Here is an 8,955-nt window from a genome sequence, read left to right as displayed (position 1 = left end):
TTTCAACTGTTGAGAGGCATAAGCTACAACATTGCCTTTGTGCAGCAAAACACAACCTAAATCGTTAAGCGAATGATAACTCTTAAAAAGAGTTATATTTCATGCCCTTAGCCTTAGTTAATTTCCTATACTTAGGTGAGTTTAGTTGCATTTTAAGATATTGCATTTGTCTTTTTAGAGCATTTCATTAAAGACCTTGAATTTTACTTAAGTGTTATTACATGTTGCTTTTAATTTCTTGTGGGGAGGACCTCTTTGGTGGTTGATTGGCAGGTGCAAATTGTAGGAAAATGAGTAAAGGATTGAAGGTTTGCCGTGACAAAGTTTGGATTTTTGCCAACACAAATGTTGTGGCAATGCTTGGAAGATGCCTAGTCAGCACTTAATGCGTACCGTTCACAACCCGAGCTATACTTGTACCAGATAAATCCACCTGAAAAAGAGAGAAATGATTATGGGTTGATGGACCTACCCTAGAAGATCAAACTTATAAAAGCCAAAGGGGGAATCCTAGAAAAAAGAGTATTTTTTATAGAAAGAGAGGAGGAGCAGCTTTTGACAGAAAAGAAAGGGGAAGAACCAAGAAGGAAGGCGACTGAAGAAGGAGAAAATGACTGCATCATCTTTGGCAGCTATAAGACATTGCGCTGCTAGTGTTGAGAGCTGGATAGGTGAAAGCTATCATCTCGGATTTTCTACTTTGATTCTTATTATGCTTTTTTTAGAAATTATATGTTATTAATGATGTTGGTTGTTAATTAAACTCGAACTTGATTTGCCTAGCTATGAGCTAAATCTCTTAGGCTCGAGATCACTTGCTGAACCCTTTGTTTTCTATTAATTTTTACAATTTGAGTTGGAATTGTTCTACTATGTTTTTTTTTGCACATTTTATACATCATCATTCTCTCATTTTGCCATTGCATTCTCACTATTATTTTGCTTAGCATTAACCAAGTTTAACTTTAATAACTCAACCAAATTATGCCTATCTAATCTCTGTGGAGACGACCTTTTTAACATGTATACTTGCACAATCCTCATATCATATTCACATGCAACAAGTTTTTGGCGTCATTGTCGGGGATTGGCAATTGGTGAAATTTGGTTTTGCTATTTTTATTTTTTCCATTAGTTTTAGCTAAATTAGTTGTATTTAATTTCTACAGATTTGCCACCAGTGCATGAAAAGAGGCATTCCTGTAGAAGAAGAGTATCATTTTGACCTAGAGATCGAAAGAAACTTGAGAAGGAGGAGAAGAGAATTACGTAATATGGCTAGGAAATGAATGATCCTAGTCTGATAATCTATTGAATCCAAATGGTTGGGATGTTAATCTTCCTACTCACCATGTGATGGATGATAAAGACAGGCCAATCCGAGAGCATGTCATTCAAATTTTAGATGACCTGAATCCAGAGGTAGTACGACCACACATACAAGGTTAGCATTTTGAGTTGAAACTAGTAATGTTTTAGACGTTGCAAACTATTGGACAGTTTAGTGGGTCACTAGCTGAAGATCTGATACTACATTTGAGACTTTTTCTAGAGGTCTGTGACTTATTTAGACACCAGGGTGTTCCTAAAGATGCCTTGCGGCTCAAATTATTCCCATACTCCTTGAGAGATTGTGTAAGAGCGTGGCTTAATGCCTTACCATTGGGAACAATGGCATTGTGGAATGACCTTTGCCAGAGGTTTTTGCTATGATACAATCCACCAAACATGAATGCCAAGCTTAGAAATGAGATCATTTCTTTTTGAGAATCAGAGGATGAAACACTTTACGAAGCTTGGGGAAGAGAAGATTTAAGGAGTTACTTAGAAAATTTCCTCTACATGGTTTCTAGCACTGGACTCAGATTGAGATGTTTTATAATGGGCTGAATGCATATACAAGGATGGTAGTCAGTGCCTCGGCCAATGGTACTTTGTTGGATAAATCTTATAATGAAGCATATGAGATTTTGGAACAGATTGCGAATAATGAGTATCAATATCCTACCACGCGAGTTAGTACTAGCAGGAGAGCTGTTGGCAATATGGAGCTTGATGCAATCACTTCATTGATAGACCAAGTATCCTCTTTAGCTAATATGATCAAGACAATGAAAAGGCCAACTGCAGGCCAGGAGATAAAATTAGTTGAGCTATCTTGTGGTTATTATGGTGAAGATCATGTGTTTGATGAATGCCCATCAAACCTAACATATGTGTACTACATGGGTAATTTCAACCAGAATAACAATCCCTATCCTAACACCTACATTCCAGAGTGGAAGCAACATCCAAATGTTGGTTCGAATAATCAAGGTACGGGGAATTCAAACAATGTTGTTAGACAGAATGTCGATAGGGTATCGCCTGGTTATAATCTACCCATGCCATGGTAAAATGTCCAATGAAGTCAAGCATCAACTTCATCATCATCTATTGAATCTTTACTGAAAGAATATATGGAAAAAAATAATGTCGTGATTCAGAGTCAAGCTGCATCCCTACGAGCTCTTGAGAATCAAGTGGGATAGATCGTAAATGCTTTAAATTCAAGACCACAAGGATCTCTACCAAGTGATACTGAGAATTTGATATCAGAAGGTAAAGAGCATTGTAAGACAATCATTCTTAGTAGTGGAATTCAACTAAATGAAATTGTTAAAGGTGCTACTGCAAAAGAGGACAAAATTGATTTCAACCATGGAAATATCTCAAAAAAATCTGAAAAGCACATGACAACTGAAAAGGCTAAATAGAATACTATAACAATAGAATCAAATCATGTTGCTAGTAAAAATGCCACAAAAAAAAATCAGCAACTTAAAGGACGTCCACCTCCACCTTTTCTTCAATGATTTCACAATTGTAAACAAGATGCCCACTTCAAAAGATTTCTAGATGTCCTTAAACAACTCCACTTCAACATACCGTTGGTAGAAGCTTTGCAGAAAGTACCCAATTATGTGAAATTTATGAAAGATAGACTGTCAAAGAAGTAAATATTTGGAGAATTTGAAACTATTTCTCTCACTAAGGGGTGCACGAAGATGTTGAAGAATAAATTCCCTCCAAAGTTGAAGGACCAAAGGGAGTTTTACTATCCCATGTTCAATTGGTAATTATTATGTTGGTAAGGCATTGTGTGATTTAGGAGCGAGCATCAGTTTAATGCCTATGTCTGTCTTCAGGAAGTTGAGAACCGAAAAAGCAAGACCTACTACGATCACGTTGCAGCTAGCTAATCAATCCTATGCATAATCGAAAGGTAAAATTCAAGATGTGCTAGTAAGAGTACATCAATTTATTTTTCCTACCGATTTCATTCTTTTAGAATGTGAAGCTGATAAAGATGTGCCAATTATAATTGGAAGACATTTTCTTGCTACTGGCAGAACTTTGATTGATGTGCAAACAGGTGAACTGACCATAAGGATGAATGATCAGTAAATCACTCTCAAAGAATCAGATGTCCTGAAATGTGCTGATGAGAATCAAGAGTGTTATGCCATTGGTTTTATAGAAACAACAGTGCAGGAATAGTTTGCCAAAATTTTCCACAAAAATTCTGATAGTGATACAAATTCACTTGAGCTAAATGAAACAGAGACTTTTGAAGAATTCAATGAACTCATGGAGGCAAAGCAGATTGTGGATAGACCAAGGAGAAAGTTTAAGTCCTTGGATTTATCGACTTGCACTTCCAATCCTCCTAAAAAATCTATAGAGAAGGCTCCTACACTAGAGTTGAAACCTTTGTCGTTGCACTTAAAATATGATTACTTTGGAGACAACAACACCTTGCTGGTAGTTATTTCTGTAGAGTTGACACTCGATCAAGAGGTTAGATGTTGGAAGTTCTCCAATGATCTAAGAAGGAATTAGGATGGACAATTGGCAACATCAAGGGAATTAGCCTATTCGATGCATCCATAAAATTTTATTGGAGGATTTCCATAGCCATCATGAAGGAAGTTGTTAAGAAAGAGATTATCAAGTGGCTCAATGCTGGTATTATCTACCCTATCTCTGACAATTCTTGGGTGAGTCCTGTACATTGTGTACCCAAGAAAGAAGGTGTCATAATGGTCAGCAATGATAACAATGAGCTCATACCAACTCGCATTGTCACATGATGGAAAGTGTTCTTGGATTATCGCAAGCTCAACAAGGCAACTAGGAACGACCATTTTCAATTACCATTTATTGATCAAATGTTAGACAAATTAGCTCGGAAGGCATTCTACTATTTCTTGGACTAATATTTAGGGTATAATCAGATCATTAGAGCTCCCAATGACGAAGAGAAGACAACTTTCACTTGTCCATATGGTACTTTTGCATTTAGAGGAATGTCATTCAAGTTATGTAATGCCTCGACAACATATTAGCGTTGTATGATGGCAATATTCTCTGAATTGGTGGAAAATTTTCTCGAAATCTTTATGGATGATATCTCTGTCTTTATCAATAACTTTGAGGGCTGTTTGAAAAATCTGGAACTGGTTCTTTGCCACTGTGAAGAAAAAAATCTTGTCTTGAATTGGGAAAATGCCATTTCATGGTCCGTGAAGGCATTGTTTTAGGGCATAAAGTATCACAACAAGGGATTGAAGTTGATAAAGCAAAAATTGACGTAATATAAAATTTGTCGCTTCCTACTAGTGTCAAGGGTATTCAGATTTTCTTAGGCCATGCAGGTTTTTCTAGAAGATTCGATAAGCATTTCTCGAAGATATTTAAACCCTTGTGAGCCTTGTTGGAGCAAAATAAACCTGTCAATTTTGATGAACTTTGTTTGATAGCTTTCGAGAAATTAAAAAAATGACTGGCAGCAGTACCAATTGTTATAGCTCCAGAGTGGACATTGCCTTTCGAACTCATGTGTGATGCCATTGATTGTGTTGTGGGAGCAATGTTGGGGCAAAGGAAAGAGAAAGTATTTGATGCAATCTATTATGCAAGTGGAACCTTGATAGATGTGTAACTTAACTACACCACCACTGAAAAGGAGTTATTGGCTATGGTATTCGCGTTTGATAAATTGAGATCTTATTTGTTTGTACCAAGGTCACAGTCTAATTAGACCACTCTGTTATAAAGTATTTGGTGACTAAGAAATGTGCCAAGCCAAGATTGATTCGGTGGATACTCTTGCTGCAGGAGTTTGATTTAGAATTTTGAGATAGAAAGGGGACTGAAAATCAAGTGGCTGATCACCTTTCAAGATTAGAAGTTGGAAATGAATATGGCAACGTTAAACTTATTAAGGAAGACTTCCCAGACAAGCAACTTTTAGTTGCCATGGCATTACCTTGGTCTACCGATATAATGAACTTCTTAGTAACTGGTTTGATGCCACTTGATCTCAACAGTCAAAGAAAACAAAAATTCCTTCATGATTCCAGGCATTATTATTGGGATGAACCCTTTATATTCAAGCATTATGCTAATCAGATAATTAGGAAATGTGCCCCTAATGATGAAATACACAACATCCTACAACATTGTCATTCAACTCCTTACGGATGACACTTTAGAGGAATGAGAACTACTGCCGAGGCACTCCAATCTGGTTTCTATTAGCCAAATCTATTCAAGGATGCCATTGAGTTTTAGAATTCATGCGATCATTGTCAGAGGGCAGGCAATCTATCTAGGAGACACGAAATGCCGCTACAAAATATCCTAGAGACTGAGTTGTTTGATGTCTAGGGAATAAACTTTAAAGGTCCATTTCCACTATCATTGGGCAGCCTATACATACTCATGGCAGTGGACTATGTCTCTAAGTGGGTCGAAGCTATTGCTCTCCCTACTAATGATGCAAAGTCAGTGATAAAGTTCTTGCAAAGAACATCTTCACAAGGTTTGGAACACCACGAGCCATTATCAGTGATGAAGGATCTCATTTTGATTGCAAGGTAGTGGCTAATGTCTTGCACATGTATGGGGTGAAACAAAATTGCCACGACATATCACCCACAAACAAATGGACAAGCTGAAATTTCCAACAGAGAAATTAAGCAGATTTTAGAGAAGGTTGTTAACCCAAATTGTAATGACTAGTCCTTATGATTGGATGAAGCCTTATGGGACTATCGCACTGTCTATAAAACTCTGTTAGGAATGTCACCATTCAAGCTTGTCTAAGGAAAACCTTTCCTTTTTCTAGTTGAGTTAGAGCATAGGGCATACTGGGCTATGAAACAATTGAACATGGATTGGAAAGATACTAGCAATAGAAGATTACTAGAGTTAAATGAAACGGAAGAATTCAGGGTACAAGCATATGAGAATGCTAAATTATACAAGGAGAAGACCAAGTATTGGTATGATAAAATGATTATGCCATGAAAATTTGAAGTAGGACAATAAGTGTTGTTATTCAACTTAAGGTTAAAGTTGTTTCCTGGCAAACTAAAATCCTGAAAGTCAGGTCCCTTCGAAGTAACCTAAGTATACCCTCATTGAGCTGTTGACGTCAAGGATATGAAAATGGGGGTCACATTTAAAGTTAATGGCCAACACTTGAAGCAATACTAGGGTGCTCATGTGAATCAGGATAAACAGTCCATTGACCTCCAGATGTTTAACCTAGTCATCTTGATAATTTTGTTTAATTTTGCTATTTTAAAATTTCTCCTATCTTTCTCATTTAATTTTTTTAATAATTTTTGTTTACTTTGCAATGCCGGTATGTAAATCTGTTTCCTTGACGGTAGTAGAGGGGTTGGGCTCTCTAAATACAAAGTTGTCCCAATAGAAATTGTTCCTCAAACATTAGGCCTTTATTTTTTTCCAATTTCACTCCAATTCCCATCACACCCACGTCAAGCTATAATTACTGCCTATCCTATCACCCTCATTACACCCCAATTACCATTTACATTATCATCGTTACATCTACCTTTACCTTAATCCCATCATTTTTCCTCACAGTTACCCTAACTCTTTTAACTTTAAAAATTACTTGTGCCTATTCAACAACTATAAATTTTCCCCTTTCTCTTCTAATTCGATGTTGTCCCGAACTCGTAATAATGGCTAGATGAATTACCCTCTAAATAGCTATTGTACCACCACGAACATTCTTCAATGCTACAGCAGAGGGGAAGTATAAGAACAATATATCAAAGAGACGATTTAGCCTCGAAAAAGTCTTTCTTTTCAAAGATGAACCTTTTATGGCTATGAGTTCTCCATCTCATATGTGGTAGAAAAAAATGGTTGGCAAATCTTTTGCTTGCATCTTGAGGATGTTTTGACTAAGCTTGTTCGTGAGATTTATGGTCACATCATTTCTCCTAATAATGCTTTCATATATGCTTGAGGAGCGTCGATGTTGTTTGATGAGGACAACCTTAACGCTCAATATAGGCTCTCCGATGTCCAAGATGAGAATTCTCAATTGGCTACAACCATTACCTCTGATGGGTTGATTCAAGTCCTACAAGACCTTTGTGTTGAGGGAACTTAGTGAACGGTATCTAGGCAAGACTATTACACAGTTGAAAGGGCATCCTTAAAGCACAAATGCAGATTTTGGTATCATTTCTTAAAGACACGATTAGTCCCTTCTACCATAACTCTACAGTCTCTAAAGAGCGAATGTTGTTGCTCCACTCCATAATGATGACCAGAAATATTAATATTGGCAAAATAATCTTCAATGAAGTCCACCGTTGTACACTAAAAAATACATGGAGTCTTAACTTTCTATCCCTATCACTGCACTTTGCCAGCGCGTTAATGTCCAAGTCTAGCCCAATGAGGATCTAACCCCAAATAAGGGGGAAATCATAAGGTTATTGTAGCAAAGATATCTGGAGAGGCCTTGCTGCAGAAACAACCACTTGGCTCAGCTTCTACATTCTCTACACCAAAATTTGCCACAACAACCTCTTTTACTTCCAACAGTCTATTTGAGTAGCAGGTGCTCAGCTCATTTGAGAGGTTACAGAAACAACTACATCTCTTTGAGACTTAGCAACTTCGAATTGTTGCAAACTTGGCAAAGGTGTAAGAAAGAATAGCCAGTTTCTGGGCCTAAGTGGAGAAGACAGATGCTGCTCTAAAGAAATCCCTTCAAAAGAACTTCACCAACCCCATGCTTACATTCTCTAAATATCTGAAAGAATTGAAGGCATCTGTCAAATAAGGGGTGGCTGAAGCAAAGCTAGCTATAGTAGAGCAGGAACCACCAACCTTGCTGCTGAAGAGAAAGAAACCAAATCACCTAACAAAGATGCAGAAAAGACTGAATCAATCTACATAGAGAAAAATGACGAAAGGACTAAAAAAGCAACCTCTACACCGGTAGCACCGGAGGATAGTACTGTAGCTATCCTACCTACGTCTACCGAAGCAATGACTGAACAAGACTGCAAAGTCAATTGTATCATTAATGAGATCACCAAGTCTGTCAATGAAGAGGAGGACTTGCACCTCTAATCACTAAAAAGAAAAATGATTTATAATCATTCAGCACAAAAGTCCACTTGTTGAAATTGAAGCAACGATAATCAAACTCCAGGCCAGGAGAGTTCTTTTCCCTTTATTGCATCATAACATCCATATTTTTACCATGACATTCTAGGTATAAATATATTCTTTCATTCATGATTCATGTCTGTGCATGCACTGAGGACAATGCACCTTAGGTTTAGGGGTGTGTTGAGCCTTTAGGATGCATTGTTCATTTTTCCATGACACACATAATTTCCAAGGATTGTTTAGACTGTTATAAGTGTAATTTTTGTATGTTATGTTTGATAAGGAGATTAATTCTTCAATAATAAATTAATTCTTCAATAATAAATCTAGAAAATGTGACAGTGGATTAGGCAAAATTAGCTTAGGATAGTTTTCCTAAGAATCGACCCCTAAAAATGAGATGTCCTAACTTCAATTATAATTGGTCTATAGTAAGCTCTTTTAGTAAACTTAGAGTTTTTG

At 37.0% G+C, this 8,955-nt stretch overlaps 1 non-coding gene across 1 annotated transcript; it reads right to left on the bottom strand.

Annotated features, from left to right (window-relative positions):
- Positions 1–1,737: 1,737 nt before the first annotated feature.
- On the bottom strand, positions 1,738–1,849 carry LOC128032993 (small nucleolar RNA R71). The gene has a single exon (XR_008189330.1). It is a non-coding gene; the product is annotated as a small nucleolar RNA R71 (small nucleolar RNA).
- Positions 1,850–8,955: the final 7,106 nt, after the last annotated feature.

Source organism: Gossypium raimondii, chromosome 9, assembly GCF_025698545.1.
Source record: "Gossypium raimondii isolate GPD5lz chromosome 9, ASM2569854v1, whole genome shotgun sequence".
NCBI classification, from domain to species: Eukaryota; Viridiplantae; Streptophyta; class Magnoliopsida; order Malvales; family Malvaceae; genus Gossypium; species Gossypium raimondii.
The sequence above is the reverse complement of the archived record's forward strand: the minus strand, read 5'-3'. Positions and strand labels throughout refer to the sequence as shown.